This window comes from Citrus sinensis, chromosome 1, assembly GCF_022201045.2.
Source record: "Citrus sinensis cultivar Valencia sweet orange chromosome 1, DVS_A1.0, whole genome shotgun sequence".
NCBI classification, from domain to species: Eukaryota; Viridiplantae; Streptophyta; class Magnoliopsida; order Sapindales; family Rutaceae; genus Citrus; species Citrus sinensis.
In genome coordinates, this window is record NC_068556.1 from 13,943,729 (window position 1) to 13,966,701 (window position 22,973).

A 22,973-nucleotide genomic window follows, 5' to 3' on the forward strand; every position below is an offset into this window, starting at 1 on the left:
TTCATTCTTCCCTTTCTCTACCATAAGGTTTTCTCTCATGAGATCTTTAAAGTTTCTTCTCTTGATTTGCTTCTTAAAGATCCTTCTAAACTTTCCAGCAATCATCTCAATGCCTTCATCTTCAAAGTCACTTCCATTATCATCACTTTCAACTATAGAAGATTTAAAAGCAAAGCTCTTCTTTTTATCTTCATCAATTCTTTCATTAGCTATATCTTCTTCATATGAAATAAGTGAACCAATAAGATCATCAAGAGATAAATATATTAAGATTTTTTGCTTCTTCTATGGCCGTTCTCTTTGGTCTCCACTCTTTAGGTAATGATCTAATAATTTTCTTCACTTTTTCACAATTACTAAATGTCTTTCCTAGTGCTTCAAGAGAATTCACAATATCGATAAATCTAGTGTACATATCATGAATACTCTCATATGATTCCATTTGAAACATCTCATATTGCCTAATGAATCTACCAATTTTACAGTCCTTTACTTGATTTGTTCCCTCATATACAACTTCAAGTTTCTTCCAAATTTTATAAGCATTTTCACAACTAGAAACTCTATGAAATTCTTTCTTATCTAAAGCACAAAATAAAGCATTCATTGCCTTAGAGTTTAAAGACATATTTTTCTTTTCTAATTCACTCCATTGACTTGAGGGTTTTGGAATTACATCTCCTACTTCATTTTTAGTCATAGGCATGAATGGACCATCACAAACAACTTCCCAAATTTCGTAATCTAAGGCTTGTAAATAAATTCTCATCCTAGTTTTCCAATAAGGATAGTCATTACCATCAAAGAATGGAGGTCTAGTGGTAGATTGGCCTTCCATGAAGGTTGAGCACCTCGCCCTGATACCAAATGAAATACTAACTATGCAACCCAAGAGGGGGGGTGAATTGAGATTTTAAAAATTAAGCTAAGCAAATCACACAACAATTTAATCTAATGCGTTAATGGAATAAAAAATAAAAAATTCAATAAAGCACAATAATAAGAGAGTAAGGAAAGAGAAAACAAACACAATGATTTTTTACGTGATTCGGCAATTCCTGCCTACGTCCACGCCTCCAAGCTCACCCGACTTGAGGATTTCACTATTCAAGCCTCCCAAGGCTTCAAATGCTTACAATTGACTTTCAAGGTGTCAATTAACCTTTACACCAAGAGATTATCCACAATCTCTTAACCCAAGTGTATCCCAACACTTACAATCACTCAAAACAAATATTACAAATGTGTTTTTCCCTCACACAAAATATATGATTACAAATATATACTCAATGTGTGAATAAATGAATCAAGAACGAATTTAAACCTCAATGAATGTTGTATTCTCGATTACAAGCTCAATGATAATGTTGTGATCCACCTTTGCTTCAATTTGATTGAGTTTATTTATAGTTGGAGCTGAAAACTAGCCGTTATTGACTTTCTATTCGAAGTTAGATTACCCTTTTGACTGGTCCAAGTTACCGTTGGACAGAATTTCAAATTGTCGGATCGTCGTTTTCAAGATGTCGGATTGCCGTTAGTGTCCAGAGGCAACTCTTCAATTCTGTTCGATGTCGGATCGCCGTTATCGATATGTCGGATCACCGTTTTCCACAGTGACTGCTACAGTGAATTAGTTTATAAAATTATAGTTTTACCCCAAAACTTTCAATAATAAAACTATGGCCCAAAACTTTATGAAACTTTTCAAACAAGTCCATTTTCGTAATTTCAAGTAATACTTTCAATTAGACCACAAACTTGAAAAACAACTAATTTTATAAAATCATTTTTCATTAAACATAAAACCTTTATAATATGAAGATAATGATTTCTTTAAAAAGCATGAAAAATAACTTGAGCTTTTAAAAAGATTAATCATTCTTAATTTTATTTGTTATCATCAAAATCAACATTATGGATACATAAATGTTAACAAGGTTAACCATCTTTTCCAAGGTTTGTTTTATCTCTCTATTTCCTAATTCAACTTGACCACTTGTTTGAGGATGATAAGGGATAATAACTTTGTGTAATTTCATATTTCTTCATTAAAAGGCTTAAATGGCTTGTTACAAAAATGCTTACCTCTATCACTAATATTGGCTCAATGGATTCCAAATCTATTTAAAAGATTTTCTTTTAATAAATAGCTTATAGTTTGGTGATTGTTGTGCCGACAAGGAATCATTTCAATTCATTTTAAAGCATAACCAACAACAACCAAAATGTAACAAATCCAAATGATAATGGGAAGGGGCCCATAAAATCAATTCCCCAACAATCAAATATTTTATTGACAAGGATGAGGTTTAAAGATATCATATTTTACATTGAGATGGACCCTAACATTTGACAATTATTACACATTTTACAAAATACAAGCGAGTTAGTAAATATTGTAGGCTAATAAAATCCACACTTTAATATTTTTACAGCCGTTTTCTTTCAAAATTGAATGACACTACTTACCTCATCGTTCGGTATGCATCTTGGAAAAATTTGATCAGAACAATATTTTCACAGGTTTAAATTGTCCCGGTAAAAACTTTCAGCTCTATTCAGAATTTCTTCTTGTACTAGGAGTTCCAATCAGATGGCATTTTGCCTGCTGCAAGATAGTTAACAATGTTAGCATACCTAGGCATATTGTATATAGAAAATAAAAATTCATTAGGGAAAGAATTATGGATGGGCATCGTTTCAATTGAAGACTTACTTGTAAGTCTTGATAGATGACCTGCAACAACATTTTCGACACCATTTTTGTCCTTATTTATGAGGTTAAATTCTTGGAGCAAAAAAACCATTGTATTAATATTGGTTTGGCATATTGTTTAGATATTAAATATCTAATAGCAGCATGATCAGAATAAATAATAGTAGATGAACCAATTAAATATGATCGGAATCTATTTCAATGCAAATATTATACCAAGTAGTTCTTTTTCAGTTGTACTGTAATTCATTTTGGATACTGTTCAGAGTTTTACTTGTGTAATAAATAACAAAAGGTTTACCTTTCTTTCTTTGTCCCAAAATGACTCCAACAACATAACCGCTAGCACCACACAGTAGTTCAAAATGTAAAGTCCAACAAGGGGGTTGCATCATGGGGGTTGATGTTAAAAGACTAATTATCTTTCCAGAGGCTTGCTAACAAACTTCAGTCTACCTAAATGGTGTGTCTTTTAAGTCTTTTCTAAACCTCCTATAAAACCTGACATGACCTAAAAAGGAATGAAACTTTCTTCACTATCTTTAGTAAAGGTAATTTTGAGATGACATTGACTTTGGTTTTATCAACTTCAATTCCATTAGAAGACACCGCATGGCCTAAGATAATCCTAGGAATGGTCATGAAATGACTTTTTTCCTAATTTTAAATAAGTCTTTTTTTCATTGCACCTTTCTAAACACTTTTTAAATTATGAAGACATTTATCAACAGAATTTCCAAACATTGTTAAATAATCCATAAAACTTCCAAACAATTTTCAACCATGTTGCCAAAAATGCTTAGCATGCATAACTGAAATGTTGTAGGAGTATTACAAAGTCTAAATGACATTCTCTTAAATTCATATGTTCTTAATGAGCATGTGAATGTGGTGTTTTCTTGGACTTCTAAGGTTATAGCATTTTAATAATAACCTTAGTAGCTATCAATAAAGTAATAGTAGGGATGTACTGCTAGTCTCTCGAGAATTTGGTCTATAAATGGAAGGAGAAAATGGTTTTTTCTACTCATCATTCAATTCAATGCACATGCAGTAACTAGATAGGATTTGTGTTGGGATTGGTTCACCCTTTTCATTTTTTACCGTAGTTATTCCAAGATTTCTTTAGTACTACTTGTGTTGGACTTACCCTTTTATTATTAGAGATAGGATAGATAATTTCTACATTGGTTTAATTTACCACTTCTTTCATTTAATGATTTAGTCTTTTTTGTAGTTGATGAGTTATTTTGTCATTTTCCTTTATTAATGCCTTTCAAATCTTTCAAAGTCAATCAATTGGAGTTTTATGTCTTTTTAGAACAATCAGAAGCTTACCTTCTTGGTGGCTTATGAGTCGGGAAGAAATTACCATTGGAGAAGTTTACTGGTTTCTTAAGTACACATACTTTAATTCTTCTGGCAAGGGCTTCAATTCAAACTTTAGTGCTTCCTCTTCTTTTGTCCTTTCAAGTTGTATAATTATTTAAAGTTAAACTGGCCACTGTCATCTTTAGGTGCCTGTGTAGAATCAAATATAGAGCATATATTAGCCATGTTTTATTTTAATTCCTTATTTGATTCAAATGAACTAGTAAAACAAATTTCCATAGAGTTTGTAAATTTCTCATTCTGAATGTGCTCCTCAATAATTGGTTCAATTAGTTCAACTTTCTCATTTTAACTATCTTTATCTTCTTTGTAATGATGTCATTTACACATTTTGAAAACATTGAGTTCTAGCATCATGTTATCGAAAGATAAATTCACCACTTTGTTCTTGCAATTAATCAAAGCATTAGCACTGGTTAAAAGTGATTGTCCTAATATGACATGAATTTTCTTTTTTTGATAACTCTATGAAATGAGAGTTATCATGACACTTTTTATATTAAAATTAAGGATACTTAGAGAGTAAATGATGTTCTTTTATTGTATTTTAATTATATTTTGCATGAATATCCATTTTACTTTATTTTTAATAAATTGCGTTGTTTTCGAATAATTTGTGCTTAGATTATATGCATAATTGTAGGTGGCCGAAAGCTCAAGTTTTAAGGAAGGAATGTTGCTGCAACAAACTTGCAGAGATAATGAAAGAACTTGGCTACATAAGAATTGAAACAAATTTGGAACAATAAAGATGTTGTAGCCAATACTGTAGCAATTATAGAGCAATGACAGACCGGATTTTGCACGCAACAACTAAAAGATTGCTATTTAAAGTTTCCAAAAATAAAGGATACGGGCCACACATTTTCGATTGCCCTAATTCTAAGTTATAAAAGGAGCACGGGTGAAAAAAAAAGAGGAGAACCATCACTCAAGGAAAAATCACAGAGAAAAACAAAAGAAAAATAGAAAATAAGAAGGATTTGAGGGCAGCAACAAAGGAATCACAGTGAACAAGAAGGAGAGATCGCAAGATTAAGCGGACTTAAACTCTTTATCTTGTTTTCTTTTTTCCTATTTATTCATGAGAATGTATTTCATGGCTGAAACAATTTTAATTGTTTTTTTGTCACAAATTATTGACTAAATTCTATTGTGGTTAAGTGATAAACCATCTTAATGGATGTTTGACTTACATATGTGTGTTGCTTTGTATTTGCTATAACAATTTATCTTAATTGTTTTTATTTTAATTCCTTATTTCGGCCGACCATCGATTTAGTGGATACTAATTAGAAAGAGCCGGAAAAAGGTCTGACTTAGCGGATCAAACTAAAATAATACTTGGTTTTAGATTAGGTTTCTCAAGTTGAGTAAATCTCAATTTGAATAGGGTCATGCTTGATATAAAATTAGTGATGAACTAGATATAGGGATTCACCTAGAATGTTTAATACTATATTTTATGTTGGCATAACAATTGGTCACTGTTAGGTTGCATTAGATATAAGATATTCAACATGTGACAGCTGAGAATGCATGAGGGATTTTGCCCAGTGTTGTAGTAGATGTTGTAGCAACGGTACTGTAATTGAAAAATAGTCAATGCTATTAAGTGAGTTTATTCCCTCAACTACTCTATTTCCATTGGTTACATCCTTGTGTTTGACGTGAGAATTTTATTGTTTGCATTTTTATTAGTTTATTATTGTCATAAATTCTCTTATTTTAATTTAGAACAAAACGACACTATTAAGGTTGTTGTAGCAAATATGATAAAATCAATCCTTGTGGAGACGATCTGAATACTCATTAGTATATTACTTGTTGTGTACACTTGCACATTGACACCCATAGCATTACAAAATTGCACACCACATTTCATTAGCAATTGGTTCAGTTTTTAAAATAATAAAATTCACAAAATATATGAATTTATCGACCCAGACTAATACATAATTAATTATCCCTTTCGGTACCTTAATCAGCCTATTGACAAGTAAAAGACTAGTTGAGGTCGATTTCAATTCACCAAGGTTAAGTTATTCATACACTGAGTAAGGAAGTAAATTGACACTAGAACCAAGATCAAGTAAAGCATATTCAATTTTGTGATCCCCAATAACATAAGAAATAATTGGACAACTAGGATCCTTGTACTTCAAAACATTATTAGTTGAAAAAATGGAACTTACTTGTTCCGCTATAAATGCTTTCTTTTACACCTTATGTTTTCTTTTCACAGTGCACAGATCTTTTAAAAAATTAGCATAAGATGGATATTTAATTACATCTAACAAAGAAATGTTGACCTTCATCTATTTCAAAACTTCATAAATCTCAGGATCGTGGGTTAGTTTCTCTGGCTTGATTAGTGCATGAGGAAATAAGGGTATAGAAAGAGAGTTGGTTATTTTTTCATAGGTTAAAGGTTTGTCAAACTCGTCCTTGCTCTCTGAAATTGACACCTTACTAATTTCACGAGGATCAAGAATGCGTTTTTTGACACTTTACCACTGTGAAGGGTTATAACTGGTTTGACTTGACTCATGTTTTGGTTTCTAATACCACCTATTTGAGAATATTGTTGAATCTTAAGATTTGGTTCTTATTGAGAAGGAAACTCACCGAAGGGTTGACATAAGTTTAGAAACCGTGTCTGCCAAATTGGTCAAGGTTTGCATGGTTTGGTTATTGATGGGCTCTTGTTTTTTGATGAATGATTGCAATGTATCTTCAAGAGTTTTTCTTAGTGGTGGGACATAAGATGGGTAACTTTGGGAATTTTAAGCTTGTTATTTTTAGTTACATCTTTATAATTTGTATTTTCTGCCATTTTTTCACTCAAAATTAAATTGTAAATTTGATTCTCCTTAAGATCTATATAAATGTTTAGACATAATGTCAATATACAATTACAATAATGGGAACACCCCGATACAGTTGTAGCAATCATGTACTTAATCCCTATATTTATCCATAGAGTGGTTAGCTAAGCACTAAGTCACATAATACTCAAATTGATAAAAGAAATGTAAAATATAAATATAGAAGAGTATTATGACCATGTTTTCAATACTAATGGTGCATTTACTAAACTAGAATTAAAATAAGTTGAAATCAGAATGGGTAGGAATGAGAATGGGCTAGAATGAGAATGTGATAAGTTATTTACTTAAATTGTAGGAATAAGGATCGGAATGAGTTAGATTGTAACAAATTACTAAAAAGTACTTAATGAACTATTGTCATAATTATTATTTTGTATATTAATTATTGCGATATTTATTCAAAAATTATAATTATTCTTAATTATTGTTGATAAATATTAACATATTAATTAATTGTAAATTTTTTTTATCATTAATAATAATAATTAGGAAAATTATCATTCATATACCCTATTTTTGCTATGCTATCAAAAATACTACAACACTTTGAGGGTGTATCAATTGTCCACCCTAAATTAATAAAAGCTATCTGTCGACCAGTAAACTGTTAGCTGCCATATGAAAGTTAACAGAATTATAGCAAATTGACGATTTTACCCTTGAAACTTCAATTAAAGTAAAGAAAAATTATCACTTATATACCCTTAAATTCTCTTATTATCACTTGTATACCCTTAAATTATCACTTGTATCATATAAAAAGACCATATTACCCCTCTGACGTCATCATATTTAAACGACAAGTAACGATTTAGTAGACGGTAGATACATTTTGTCAACTTAGGGTATACGATTGATACACACTCAAAGTGTTGTAATATTTTTGAAAACAAAGTAAAAAAAGGGTATACGAATGATAATTTCCCTAATAATTATAATTACGACAATTCAAAATATATGAATTAATTATAATAATGTCTTAATTAATTAATTCTAATATACTAATTAATTATTATTATAATTTTTTAATTGAGGACAAAATGAGCATTTTTATTTTTTTTCGGGGGGGGGGGGGGGGAGGGAGTGGTCGCATGTGTTAGGAATGGGAGATTGATTCCCACCATCCCCTAGAAACCAATCTCCCATTCCCCAATTGCAAATTTCGGTGAGCCCCATGATTCCGATTTCGGTTCCTACCTCTATTTTGCGAAGTAAACATCGTTAATGATTCTTAACACAGATTTTGGTTCCCCAATATGAGAAGTAAACGCACCATAAGAGTAGATCCCATAACTTTTAGCACTTTTTAATTTGAACAGTTCCTTATTAATTTCTTTTCTGGATAATTGACTGTTAAAAATTTTAAATTTCGTATAATTTAATTTTGGACTCACCAAGTTATATTAGATGGAAAGCACTAATTTAAATTTTGACTTATTCCATGAGATTTAGAAGCACTATTTTTTCTTTTTCTTTTTTTCACTTTTTTTCAAAGGGGAATGAAGGCCTTCCTTAGAAGTTGTCGCTCGATCGAAAGGATATAACACATACGAAACCTTAGCTTCGCTGACTTTCGGAGGTATAACCTTCGCCATAATGTTAGTGGCTTTACTCTTTGTGCTTCTTGTAGGTTTTTTTTTTCTTTTTCATGGAGAGAGAGTGAGGGGATGGCACAGAAGATTGGCCAGCTCTTCAAAGCTGAGCTTTTTCGTTTGTTCTCTTTATGTGGTTGGCCTTCTTACATCTCATTTCTCCTTTTAAAATATAATAATGCCAGTGTTGCTTACGTTGATCTTCACCAACGCTTGCCGTAAGTATCATTTATCCTACTCATAAAATAAGGAGTATTCTCTATGTTGTAATCTTCACAAGAATGAATTGCATGTGTTGATTAAGAATTTCCCAAGAAATCATTGATAACTAATTTACCACGTTCTAAAGGGCTACTTTTCTTTTTTGTCGATCGAGCCGCTCTCCCTCATTCCACTCGTCCAGCCTTCTTCAAGAACTTGTACAATTGATGCCACAAAGATAGCCAACTCTATTATCAAATAAATAAGGAAACGGGCGACGATTTGGCACCAGATATCCGGAGGTGTGGAAAGAGCAGCTGTGAGAAGCGGAAAAACCATCAAAAAACGACGATTGTTTGTGGAGGTTTCCACGGAAAGACCCCTTGGTTCTGGCAAACAGATCACAATTACAGGTACCTGAGAGCATACCGATGGAATGAACGAAATACGAACAGTTAACATAATATAGTCATAGATCTTAGGTTGTAACTTGATCATGAGCGAATTTGTTGATGTTGCACCCACGAAGTATGGAAAGTGCCAAACATTGGGAACTACCCGGGGAGGAGTTAGGAACAGGAAGAAGGAAAAGCGAGAACCACTTAAATGGAGGAATCGATTGTATTTCGCCCTTTGTTCCCCATAGCAACTAGGGATCAAAAAGCACCAAATTTGATAACTTATTAAAGGAAAGACGAAGTAAGAGCATGCTATTGAAGACGTTGCAACATATGTCGGGGGGGCCTCCGTTAATTGTGTACGAACAAAATAGAAAAGGTAGGAAATGAAGATATTAACTCTTTTAGGAAGTAGTAATGCGTAAACCTTGTCAAACCAAGGTTGATCAATACCTAAACAAAACAGATTTGAACTTCTCGTAGAATAATTTCCAGTGCAAAATGAAATTCATGAGATAGATAAATATATATAGATATAGATATATATTTGATTAGAACTCCAAGCCCGCGTAAGAGAGGAAAGGTTGGTTGCACATTTTTTAGGTGGAAGTATTGCCTACTTATCGATTACTTTCTCTACTTCTGAGGACAATCAATCTCAAACGCAAATAATGAGTGGAACTATTGACTCTGCAAACTCTGGCTATCACCTTTGGAGCATTATTTTTCCTATTATTTTCCTTTAACTTTTGGACTAAGCCAGAATGATTTCAAGATAAGCTCTGCGCCATTCCATTAAAATTAATAGAATAATGAACATAATAAAAGAACTTATTTTGTACTTTTATTTCTCTTTTTTGTGGGAAAGTAGTTTATACAACTTTACTATGCCTATGACCCTCTTTTTGTACCAAAGGACTTGATGTCACAACTTTTGTGGAACGGGGTCCTCGGCATACCCGCCAAGAGAAGTAAAAAAAAAAAGAAAAGGAAAAAAAGAACAAAGCAATTTCACCAATGCAAAATTTTCATGAATGGAATATATCTCAAGAGAGTTATTTCTCCATTTTGAGGGCATAAACTGTTATTTTTGCTATAGTGGTAGGAGAAGTTCAAATGTTATAACTCCGAAAAAAAGAGAGCCTCGAATCGAAGCCTTTTCTACGCTTTCTTCTCTTATGAGATTTCATAAGTTATCACTGAACCTTCCTGACTATAGCTGCTAGTAGAGCCCAAAAGATCTTATCTTATTCATAGGTTTAGATCCATTTCTCTCTCTTTATATAAGAAATTTTGGATATATCTTCTTATCAGTTTACTGAGCAATCAAAGAACTAAAATCGAAAAAAAAAAGCAATCAAAGAACTTTTTCCTGCACCTATTCGCATGATTCTCTTTGACATTGATTCTATCGGTCGTACATGACCCCCACGATCTTTTTTCTTTCGAATCCTATCTTGCAGTCTTTTTCACTTTTTTGAAGTTTTTAACCGCTACTTCTTTCTTTATGCCACACCCAAGTAAAGTTGCTTTATAATCACCCCCTTCTTTTTTTATTATGATGTATGTAGCCCAACGGTTCCAACAGAAAGTCAAGATCTATTATCGTTCATCCCTATCAAGAGTTGGAAAATATATATTTATCATTTTACATTCTAAATTTCACTAACATCTCAACTTTTATATATTTAAATTTCTTGAACTTTGATTGTGTGTATTTTGTTATAATTTGAGCATTTTATGTATTCAAGGATATTTTGGTCATTTTATGGTTAACAAAATATTGGACATCATAACAAATAGTGGTGTGTGCAATCTCTAATGCTATGAGTGTCAATGTGCAAGTGTACACAACAAGTAATATATTGATGAATATTCAGATCGTCTCCACAGGGATTGATGTTATCAGATTTGCTACAGCAACTTAACAATGCAGTTTTGTTTTAAATGAAAATAAAACAACTAATGGAACTAGCAAACGAATTAAAGTAAAAATTCAATAAATAAAATGAAATAAAGAAAAGTTTTACATTAAACACAAGGATAAAACCAATAGGAATGGAGTAGTTGAGTGAATAAATTCACTTAATGGCATTGACTATTTTTCAATTATAGTGCCGTTACTACAACATCTACTATAGCACTAGGCAGAATCCCTCATGCATCCTCATCTGTTGCTTATTGGATATCTTATATATAATGCAACCTAACAGTGACCAATTGTTATGCCAACATTAAATATAACATCAATCGCTCTAGATTTCATTTACTCTACAAGATGAATCCCTATGTCTAGTTCATCATTAATTTTAGATCAAGTATGACCCTATTCAAATTGAGATTTACTCAACTTGGGAAACCCAATCTAAAACCAAGTATTGTCTTAATGTGATCTATTAAGTCAAACATTTTTAAGGCTCTTTCTTAGCTAGTATCTCTAAATCGGTGGTCAGCCAAAATAGAGAATTAAAATAAATACAATTAAGACAAAATGCTATAGCAAACATAGAGTAACATGCTTATATAAGTCGAACATCCACTAATTTAGTGTTTATTTTCTGAAGTGGGAGTGAGGAGTCTAGATTCCTCACACTCTAATGTTTACTTACCAATTTTAAGGTGGAGTGGGAATCCACTTCCTTCTCTTCCATTTTTATCCTTATATTTAATAAAATAAAATAAATAATATTATTTTATAAATTCTATATATTAAAAATAATAATATTAAACATATTTAAATATAATATTATTATATTTATTAAAATAATAATTTACATTGATTCTAAGTTAAAATTACTTAAAAATAGTATTATTATACTCATAAAGAATTAATAATATTACTATATACTATTTTTATTTGAAAATATAATACTATTATATTTATTTTAAAATAATAGTATTATATTTATTTAATATTAGTAATTAATAATAATTAATATTTTATTCTTATAAAATATTAATTTTGTATTATATTATTAATGATAATGTTTCATTTGTGTTGCTCTTAATAATAATTTTTATTTACATAATTAAAATTAAAATTAAAATTAATAAAAAATTTATGATTTACATAATTAAGAATATTAATAATAATAATTAATTTAAAAATATAATAAAATAAATATTTTATTTTTCAAATATATGTTGTATTAATTTTATAATTAAAAACTACAATTCTTTAAATAAGGGTAAAACTGTAATTTGAAATCATTTACTCCCAATTCAAGACTATGTAAACACGTAAATTGGATTTTGATTTCAATTCCATACTTCTATTCCAATGTAAGTAAACAACCTACTCTCACTTCTACTTTACACTCATGATCCCAAGATTCTCACTCCTTAGGATTTCCACTCCAATCCAAAATGTAACCTGCTACCTAAGATCATTTATCACTCAACCACAATCAAATTCAGTTCATGCTTTGCGATAGAAAAATAAATAAAATTGGCTCAACCATCAAATACATCCCCATAGATAAATAGAAGACAAGAAAATAAGAAGAAGAACTAATTTCTGATTAATCTCTACAATTTCTCCTCTGTTTCAGCCTTCAATCTATCTCTTGATTTCTATTTTTCTTTTTTTTCCTTTGCGGTTTATTCCTTAGATGATGGCTCTCTTTTTTCTTTGCGTGTGTGCTCATTTTATACCTTAGAATTAGGCAACCGGAAGTCTAGGGTGCGTATCTTTCATTTTTGGAAACTCCATATTGAAATCTTCTAAGTATCTCGCGCGAAATCTTCGTTGTCAATGCTCCAGGATTGCTACAGCAATAATGCTACAACAATGATGCTATAGCAATGGCTTCAGCATTTGCACTGTTCTAGATTTGTTTCAATTCTTTTGTAGCCAAGTTTTTTCCTTATCTTTACAAGCCTATTGCAGCAACATTCCTTCTTTAAAACCTGAGCTTTCGATCAGCTACAATTATGCACACAATTTAAGCACAAATTATCTAAAACAATTCAATTTATTAAAAATAAACTAGAATTGGATATTCATGCAAACTATAACTGAAATGTAATAAAAACATGTCATTTACTCTCTAAGTATTACTGATTTAAGTCTAAAAGTGTCATGATAACTCTCATTTCATAGAGTTATCAGATATCATTTTTGAGCTTAAAATAGCTAAAAAAACCTTAGGAAGGTCATAAACGGAAAAATTATTGTTTTGAATGAAGCCCAACTGATGTGGCATTAATTGATAACATGACAACATTCTATTCAACCTGTATATGCACTTATTGTAGACCTACAAATACTGAAATAATGCCTGCTAACTTTTTTGTTGACTGATGATATTGTAGGATATTATTGGAATGAAAAATGCACGCATGTTACATGTAATAAAATGAAACAAAGCTTGTTGACTTTTATGTTGATTGATGATGTGGCAGCATATTATTTGATTTGAAAACGCATGTACGATATGTGCACATACACAGAATGATAGCTTGATGACGTGCTTTCATCCAATCAGAGTTTGCCACGTGGCGCAATCCTATACGTCCGAATTATTTCATTCGATGGTCATGATTTACTCGTTGTATCTATAAACAGAGGATTCCCCCTTCCCTAGTTCAATATGAATAGCTAATTTAATTTCAAACTTGGGTTAAAGGTGAATCTTTAACATGGTCCATTAGCTTAATTTAGTAAGTTTATTCACTCTCTCTCTTTGTATGATTTATGTGGATTGTTTTGACCCCTCATTGATAGACAATAAATCTTGTCTAGATTTTGCATGGCATACCGGCTTCCTAGTGCAAGATCATTACTATTTAGCATGATGAGCACTTTATACTATATTTATTAGAGAAAACTCTCCTCTAATACTCGTGGTTCATCTTGATTCAGTGGTGATAGAGAGTGTATCTAAGTTATTTAGTGGATGGTCTTCCCACATTGTCGCCAAAAAGATCATTATCACAAGACACAATGTGACACCGCATTTAGCGGATGATTATTTCTCCATGGCACAATAAGTGCTTGATACCATATTTACCAAAATGAGACTTATGAGGAGTAGAAATTCTCCCGCATAAATTAGTTGAAACTAAAAAAGAATATTAAGCCCATGGTGAAATGTTGAGTGTGAATCCAAAGACTTAAATATTTCATTTGCATTGTTTCATCTTTAATTTATTCCCATCATTTTTTTTAGTACCGTTCAAAAATCACATCCAACTAATACACAAACGAACATGGAAAATTTAGCCTTACACATGTTTAAATCTATTTCTTCTTGAGATCGACACTCGTCCCCATAAAACTATACTGCAATAAATTTGTGCACTTGTGAGTACAATAAAATTTACAAAATTAGTTTTTGGCACTATTGCCGGGGAGGTAATTCATTTTAATTTTTAGAGTTAATATTCTTTGTACATATTGTGTAAATAATGTTTTGTGCAGGTTTTGAGTGTGTTTCTATAGTAAATGTGTAATAGCGTGATATAGTCAATATAGTAACTTCTCCTTTCTGTTTATTTTCATTAGTCCTGTTTTTTAAAATTTTTTTTTTCCATGCACGATTGAAGGTCGCAATCACTTGATCTAGAACCTATAGACTTTGAATTGGAAAAAATACTTTGTACACGCAGGCACATTGCATCGCAAGGTAAAATTATGAATGAAATTGAAATAAAATTATAACAACACCAACCACAAGTATCATAAGAGAGGCCATTTAAAGACTAGTTTAGTCCATTCGATAATTTGAACACTTCATGCTTAAGATCGCTACATGTAGCTATTAGGAGTTTTGAGTTAAAACTTAGTGTTCTAAATTATCTCCCATCATTCTACTACCTGGATAACAAAGACAATCATTTGAATGATTTTCATGCTATTTGCCAAACTTCTAAAATATGAAAATTTTAGATGTTAAGCTTAGATAGCTTCTATTTTCACTAAAGGATAGAGCTCGTTTTTGGTTCAATACATTACCTGATAATTGTCTCACATCATGGGAGCAAATGATAACTAAGTTTTTAAATAAATATTTTTCAGTCCATAAAACCAATGCTATTTGCAGAAAAATTTTAGAGTTTAATCAAAGAGAAGACAAGTAATTTTTCGAAGTATGAAGCGATTCAATGGGCCAATCTTAAAGTGTCCACATCATAGGTATGAGAAGTAGCACCAATGTCAATACTTCTTGGAGAAACTATTGTCACATGTGTAAGAATGACTAATAGCGACAAGTGGAGGTGAGCTAATGTCTAAAAGTGCATTAGAAATTTATGATTCCTTCCAATGATAAGCGAATAAGTCCCAACAGCGAAGTCGATCACTTAAGAATGCAAAAAAGGTCAAGGGAGTAAATGAGATCTACATTGGCGAAACATGGTTAGACATCAAGGGAGTCAAAAAAATAGTTGAAAAACCTCCCCACCAAATAGTATCATTAACGATTGTTAAATCAATGAAGACACAAGCCTACAACCAATTTGACCATGATTCATGCCAAATCAAGCCAGTACTATAAATATGATGAGAAAGCAGTCGAACTATAATCCTTACTCTATTACTTACAATCCTAGATGGAAAGACCATCCCAACGTTTTTTAGTCTCAAGGATTCCAGCAGAATAGAACAATAGCGCCAACTCCACCAATACAACCATTTTATTAAGCTCCTCAATCTCTTCAGCTACCCTTTAGATAGTACAATCAGAATAAAAACTACTCACAACCCAGACCATACGAAGAGTTATTCCAGAATTTGAAAAGTTTGACTTATTCTGCCATGGAACAACAAAATCGTACCATTTATAAGCTGCGAAGTGAGATGAGAGCTAGCATCAATTCACAAGCCCAACTGATCTTAAACCTCCCAAAGATAGTGGGTCAACTAGTCTCTTCATTTTAAACCTAGGCAATGACTATTGAAAAAGGAAAATTTTTAAACCAGCCAGTGCCCAATCCTAAGGAAGTACATGAAGTTAGTACCATTTCGCCCACTAGTATAAAAAGGTCAAAGCCGTCATGACCTTGCGAAAAGAAAAAGAAGTCGACAATAAAATGCCAGTTAGAATGAAAACTCAAGTTACACCTTTAGACTTTTAGGACTCATCACCAAAGGAGAAAGAAGAAAGCATCTCATGAAAATACATCCTTAAAGTCCCATTCCCTCAAAGGTTAGCTAAAGCAAAGAAAAGAAATTCCACAGGTGAGATTATAGAGATATGTATGTGTCAACATCCTTTTTATTGATACTATAAAATAAGTGCCCTCTTATGCCAAGTTTCTTAAAAACCTTTGTACTAAAAAAAAGAAATATTCATATTTAAAAGAAGACTTTTTGACATAAAACATTATTTTATTACTCCAACAGAAAACTCTTCTAAAATATAAAGATAACCACATAATTAAGAATACTTTGTTGGACCTGGGAGTTAGTGTAAATCTCTTGCCTTACTCAGTATTTGTAAGACTGGGATTGGAAGATATACATCCAATTCTAGTTATATTATAACTTGTAGATGGATCCATTAAAATACCTTGCGGTATTATTGAGGATGTGCTTATCTAGGTAGACTTGTTTTATTTTCCTGTTGATTTTATTGTGATTGACAATCAACTAGTTCAGGATTCGAAAAAGCATATTCCCATTATTCTTGGCCAACTTTTCTTGGCAACTACTGATACTCACATTCAATGTATGACTAGAAATATATAGTTGCCCTTTGGTAATATAAATATAGAGCTGAATATTTTTAACATTGCCAAATAACCTCAAAATAGAGACGATGGAATTGTTGATGTTGATTTAATCGAAGCATTAATTGATTATACTTTTTCATCTAACTTTAATGATGATCTTATACAAATATGTTTAACTTACTTTGATTTGGATTTTGATATTGACAGATCAATTGATGAGGTAAATGTCTTTCTCGATTCATCAGCATCCATGGAAATGGAAGTCAAGAATAGAACAACTGGCACCATTGGAGAAGAAACTTAGGCCATCATCAAAATCACCATCAAAGCTCAAGCTCAAACCGCTACTCGATATTTTTTAGTATGTTTTTATTAGGAAAAGAAAACAGTTTTCCTGTAATTATTTCATCCTTTTTTAATGATAGGCAAAAGAGTAAGTTGTTGATGTTTTAAAAGTGCACAAAAAGACATTAGGATGGACCATAACTGACATAAAATGTATAAACCCAGTAGATTGCATGCACTGTATTTATCTTCATGAAAATGCTAAACCTACTAGGGAAATGCAACATCGGTTAAACCTTAATATGAAATAAGTAGTTAGAGATGAAGTCTTTAAACTATTGGATGCACGTATCATTGCCCTATCTATGATAGTTTATGGGTTTGTCTTTTACATGTTGTCCTTGAAACGTTAAGAGTCATAGTAGTTACCAACACCGACAATGAACTAGTACCAGCTAGAGTAACTACAAGATGGTGCTTATGTATTGATTATAGAAAGTTGAATTCTGTCACACAAAAAAACTATTTTCCTTTACCATTTATCGATCAAATACTTGATAGATTAATAGTCATGAATTTTATTGCTTTTCAGATGGATACTCAGGATATAATCATATTCTTGTAGCACCAAAATACCAAAAGAAAACTACTTTTACTTACCTTTTTAGCATTTTTGCATATAGGAGAATGCCATTTGGATTATGCAATGCACCTGACACATTTCAACGATGCATGCTAAGTATATTTTCTAATATGGTTGAACGTTTCCTTGAATTTTTATGGATGACTTTTTTATTCTTTGTGATTCATTTAATTAGTGTTTGTATTATCTAACGTTAGTTCTACATAGGTGTGTAGAGAAGAATTTGTTCTTAAACTGGGAGAAATGTCATTTTATAGTAAAACATGGTATTTTCCTCAATCACATCATTTCAAATGAAGGCATTGAAGTTGACAAAGTTAAGGTAGATCTCATTTCCAATCTTCCTTTACCTAAAACAGTGAAAGAAGTAAGATCCTTGTTTGAGCATGCTGGCTTTTATAGATGTTTCGTTAAAGATTTTAGTAAAATTTCTAGATTTTCATGTAATTTAATTGCCTCACTTATTTCTCATGAAGAAGATTTAGCTATCGAAAAATGTGCTGAAGACAAAAAGAAGATGACTATTGCCCTAAAAGCATCAGAACTTGAAAGCGATGAAGAATTTGAAAATGATGAAGGGAGCGAGTTTGAAGATGAAGAGATATCAATGATTGCCCAAAAATTCAAAAAGGTCTTCAAGAAATCCAATGAGAGAAGAAAGTTCAGGAATTTAAAAAATCAAAAGGAAAAGAAAGAGACGATTATTACTTTGAATGCAAGAAGCATGAACACATTAAATCAAAATGCCCTCTCCTCAATAAAGCGAAAAAGAAAGCTATGGTTGGAATGACAACAATAAGGAGAATACAGATGAGGAGCAAACTCATGAAATGTCAAATTTGGCACTTATAACAATAGGAGATGAATTTGATGAGATAAGTGATCTTCTTTCCTATGATGAATTGTTTAAAACATTTATTGAATTGCATGATGATTTAAAGAAGATTGGAATGAAAAATGATTAATGTAGAACTCTCAAATGAGAATGATTTTTTGAATGAGAAGATTAAATTTCTAGAAGTAAAAATTAAAAGATTGCATGGAGCAGTTATGTGTTTTGAAGAAAAAGAAAATGTTTCATCCAGACATAAGAGTTTATTGTTAATGATTTGAAAAAGGAAAATGAAATGTTTAGGAAAAAGAGTAATGGGCCAAATGATATTGTTTTAGAGTTTGCAAATGGTCAAAAGAATTTTAAAAAAAAAACTTCTCAGGTCTAAAAAATGTGTTTTTGACAAAGGAGGCGTTAATTACAAGCCAAACGTGAAATAAAGATTTTATAAGAATAACTTCGTTAAGGCTACCTTCATTAATGATCATAAAATTGTTTGCAACTATTGTAATAGAAATAGTCATTTGAGCTATGCATGTCCAATTAAGAGAAATACTTATTTAAGTATTAAAAAGAACCATTACTAACATTTAAGGACCCAAAAAAGTTTAGGTACCTAAAAAATCAATTCGAGATTTTTTCTATATAGATTAAAAAAGAAAAGAAATAGATGGCATTTGGATAACGGATGCTTAAGATGCATGAATAATTACCATTCTTAGCTTTCGAGTTTCACCAAAATTGAAAATAGTGGATAGGTATCTTCTGGAGACAATTAAAAGGAAAAATTCTTGGAGTAGGAAACGTTGATATAAATTCCTCTACCATTATTGAAATTGTATGCTTGGTTGAAAACTTGAAACATAACTTGCTTAGAATCAGTCAATTATGCAATAGAGATTAGAGTTATTTTTGATAAATCAAAATGTGTCATTGAGAAGGCATGTGATGGTAAAGTTCTCTTTATTGGAAAAAGGTCCATAAATGTGTATACCATTAATATAGATTGTGTATTGCCTCATGATAAATATTTTTCTGCATGACATGATGATAGATGGTTGTGGCATAGAAGACTAGGTCATGTAGGCATAGATTTGATTTCAAAATTTTCAAAAAATGATTTAGTTAAGGGTCTTCCAAAGATTGGTTTTAAAAAAGATAGAATATGTGAAGCTTGCCAATTTGGAAAACAAATCAAAAAGTTTTTTAAAAACAAGAATCATGTTTCCACTTCAAAACTACTTCAATTTATTCACATGGATTTATTTGGATCTTCTAGATATGCAAGTCTAAGTGATAAATACTATGCATTTGTGATTGTCAATGAACATCTAAGTGATAAATACTATACATTTCAAATTCTTGATATACTTGGTTATTATTCTTAGCTAATAAGGATGACGCCTTTGATGTTCTTAAAATAATTAGTAAAAAGGTTCAAAATGAAGAATTTCCTTTAACATACAACACTTTACTAATTATTGTCGGGTAGTTATTGCCAATTGTATTTATGTTAACTTTATGTTGTAAATAGGATGGCAAACGGCCTAGGCTAGGCCAGGATTGGCCGATCCTGAGCCAAACCTAACCGTTGTTGAATCAAACCAAAATAATAATAAAAATCTGACCATTGACTATTTAGATTGAGCTTTTACTGTGCCTCAATTTTTTTGAATTTCTTATTAAAAAAAATTATTATCTTTTATTAGTTAAGGAAAGAAGAAAAAAGTTAAATGCTTAATGTTTTTGGTGGCCTTCTAAATTAGAGTAATGCTAGGAATCCCAACATTGGAATCTTAATTAATGTGGCATTCGTCAATTAGATAGTAAAATACAGTAACAAATAATTTTGCGTTTATCATCTAATAGATGAGTGGCATATAATATTGGGACTCAAGTTGACACTCAAATATTGAAATCCTTATCATTATTGTTTGAATTAAATCTTAAGATTTTAGTTAAATAAGAGATTTTTAGAATAAAAATTGTATTTACAAAAATAAAAATTTTAGAATAGGGCTATTTTTAGAAACCTCCCCTGAGGTTTGATATAATTTCACTTAGATGGCGAGATTGATTGTATTCTCACTTACCTACCCTGCCGTTAGTATACATACGGATTGACCGTTAGTTGACTTGTGAAATGACTAAAATATCCAAACTAATTTGGGGAGACAGAACATGTCTCCCGGGCGACAAGTGCTTGTCTCCCTAAATTACATAATGCTTATTTCTGTAATTTTGATCGACGAATGCCGTCTCCCGGGCGACAAGTGCCTGTCTCCCAAATTACAGAATGCTTGTAGGGCTGGAGGGTGAAATAAAAAGCCACTAAAATATAATTTAGTTCTCTCAGCAATAGACTATATTAGTCTCTACCAAACAAATCACCAATATTTTACTTGTTTAAAGAAATAATTAAATTCGAAACCATCAAGTTTTATGTCACTAAACCTGCAATACAAATAAAAAATGACAAAACATTTTAATTTGTGGAGAGAGGAAAAAAATTAGTACGAGTTAATTGAATTGGAAAATAACACTAAATAGAATAGCACCATCATTAAAATAACAGTCAAATGTGCATTTCCGCAGCTTACAGTTGGTGACAATCACAATTTGACTAAATTTCATTAGCCTATACATCCAACAGTTGCCCATATACACAAAAAGAACAAAAATAACAACTACACTAATAGTGTTGTATGATAGTTAAGTTATACTTTATACATGACATTGTCCATTTCTGCTGCAGGTTCTAGTGGAACAACAGACGGTTCAACTGGCCTTTTGTCCCTATCATATGTCAATAAGCACACGTTAATAAGTGAAAGTAAAGTAATAATTACGAATAATAATAATAATGATGATGATATTACTAAACAACAACAACAACAGTTACAATAATAAAGATAAACAATGATAATAGTAATACATTTTAATATTTTTTATGTGATATGCCTGTCGCCTAAAAAACAGAAATTGAGTCCGTGCGACAAAAACTATCGCATGAGAGACATCACTTGTCGTCCAAAAACATAGAATGTCTGTATGTGCGACAAGAGTATGTCGCCGCCCAAAACATAAGAACAATGTTTTTGGGAGACATGGGTTGTCGCCCGTGCGACAAATTTTGTCGTCTAAAAAAACAGAAACTGAATTTAGGCGACATAAGTTCGTCGCACGTGCGACAACAATATCACCCAAAAACATAGAAACTATGTTCGCGCGACGAGGGCTTGTCGCACAGGAGACATGCCTTGTCGCCCGAAAATGCAGGAACTGTGTTTGTGCGACAGACGCACACAAACACTGCAAATTTATAAACAGATCAACTTTAGCAAACTTTGGCGAGAAAAATAAAAATTACAGCTAAGACTACTTTTATTTTACACACCCATTTACATAAGAATAACAAATTATTTGATTTATATGTCTTATTACACTATGTATGGTGTAAATCACAAATATAAAATAACTAATAATTAATTTTTTTCAACTCATAGCCCCATATGTCTGAACCCATTCTCCTTTTAATCAATTTTTCCAGCACCAACCCATGAACAAGACAAATCAAACACAACCAACAACAACCACTTATAAAATCTTCAAAAATAATAAAATCAAAGGTATTTTAAAATTTTAGACTTTGATAAAGTAACAAACCTCTTACAAACTCCAATACTAGTGGCATATCCCGGCCGCCGTCAATCGTCACTAGTCGGTGGCCTTCTCCGATCACCCATGTTTTTCTTTTTCATGGGTTATATATGCTCTTGGTGTTTATTTCTTTTTGTTCCAGCAAATGAGAGTAGGGGAGTGGAGTGAAAATTGTGAGAAAAAGAAATGGTGAAGATCAACAATTGTGAGTGAAAATAGAGTGGAGTTGAGTGAAAATTGTGAGTGAAAATGGTGTTTATCTCCATTGCTTTTTTGTGGTGGGGAAAGAGAAAAACACTCTTTTACACAATGGATATTGTGTGTAATCGGATAATACAATTATCCAATAGATTTTAAACTATTTTTTTAATTGTTATTTGATTTTTTTAAAATTTCAGCTTGTCTTTTACATTTTTGCCCTCAAATACTAACGTTATATATGTATGTATACTAACGGCATGGGAGGTAAGTGAGAATACAATCAACCTCGGCATTTAAGTGAAATTATATCAAACCTCAGGGGAGGTTTCTAAAAATAGCCCTTTTAGAATAACAACCTTGCCGAGGCTTGGGCTTAGCTTAAGCTTTTTTTTTTTTTTTAATGTATGCCTAATCTCTGACCCAATCCAATCTTAAAAAATTAAATCTAGACTCAATTGTCCCACCATTAAATTGGATAAATGTAA

At 31.5% G+C, this 22,973-nt stretch overlaps 1 pseudogene; it reads right to left on the reverse strand.

Moving 5' to 3' along the window:
* Nucleotides 1-8,945: 8,945 nt before the first annotated feature.
* LOC127903147 (uncharacterized tatC-like protein ymf16) lies at nucleotides 8,946-9,914 on the reverse strand (annotated as a pseudogene).
* Between the last annotated feature and the right edge of the window lie 13,059 nt (nucleotides 9,915-22,973).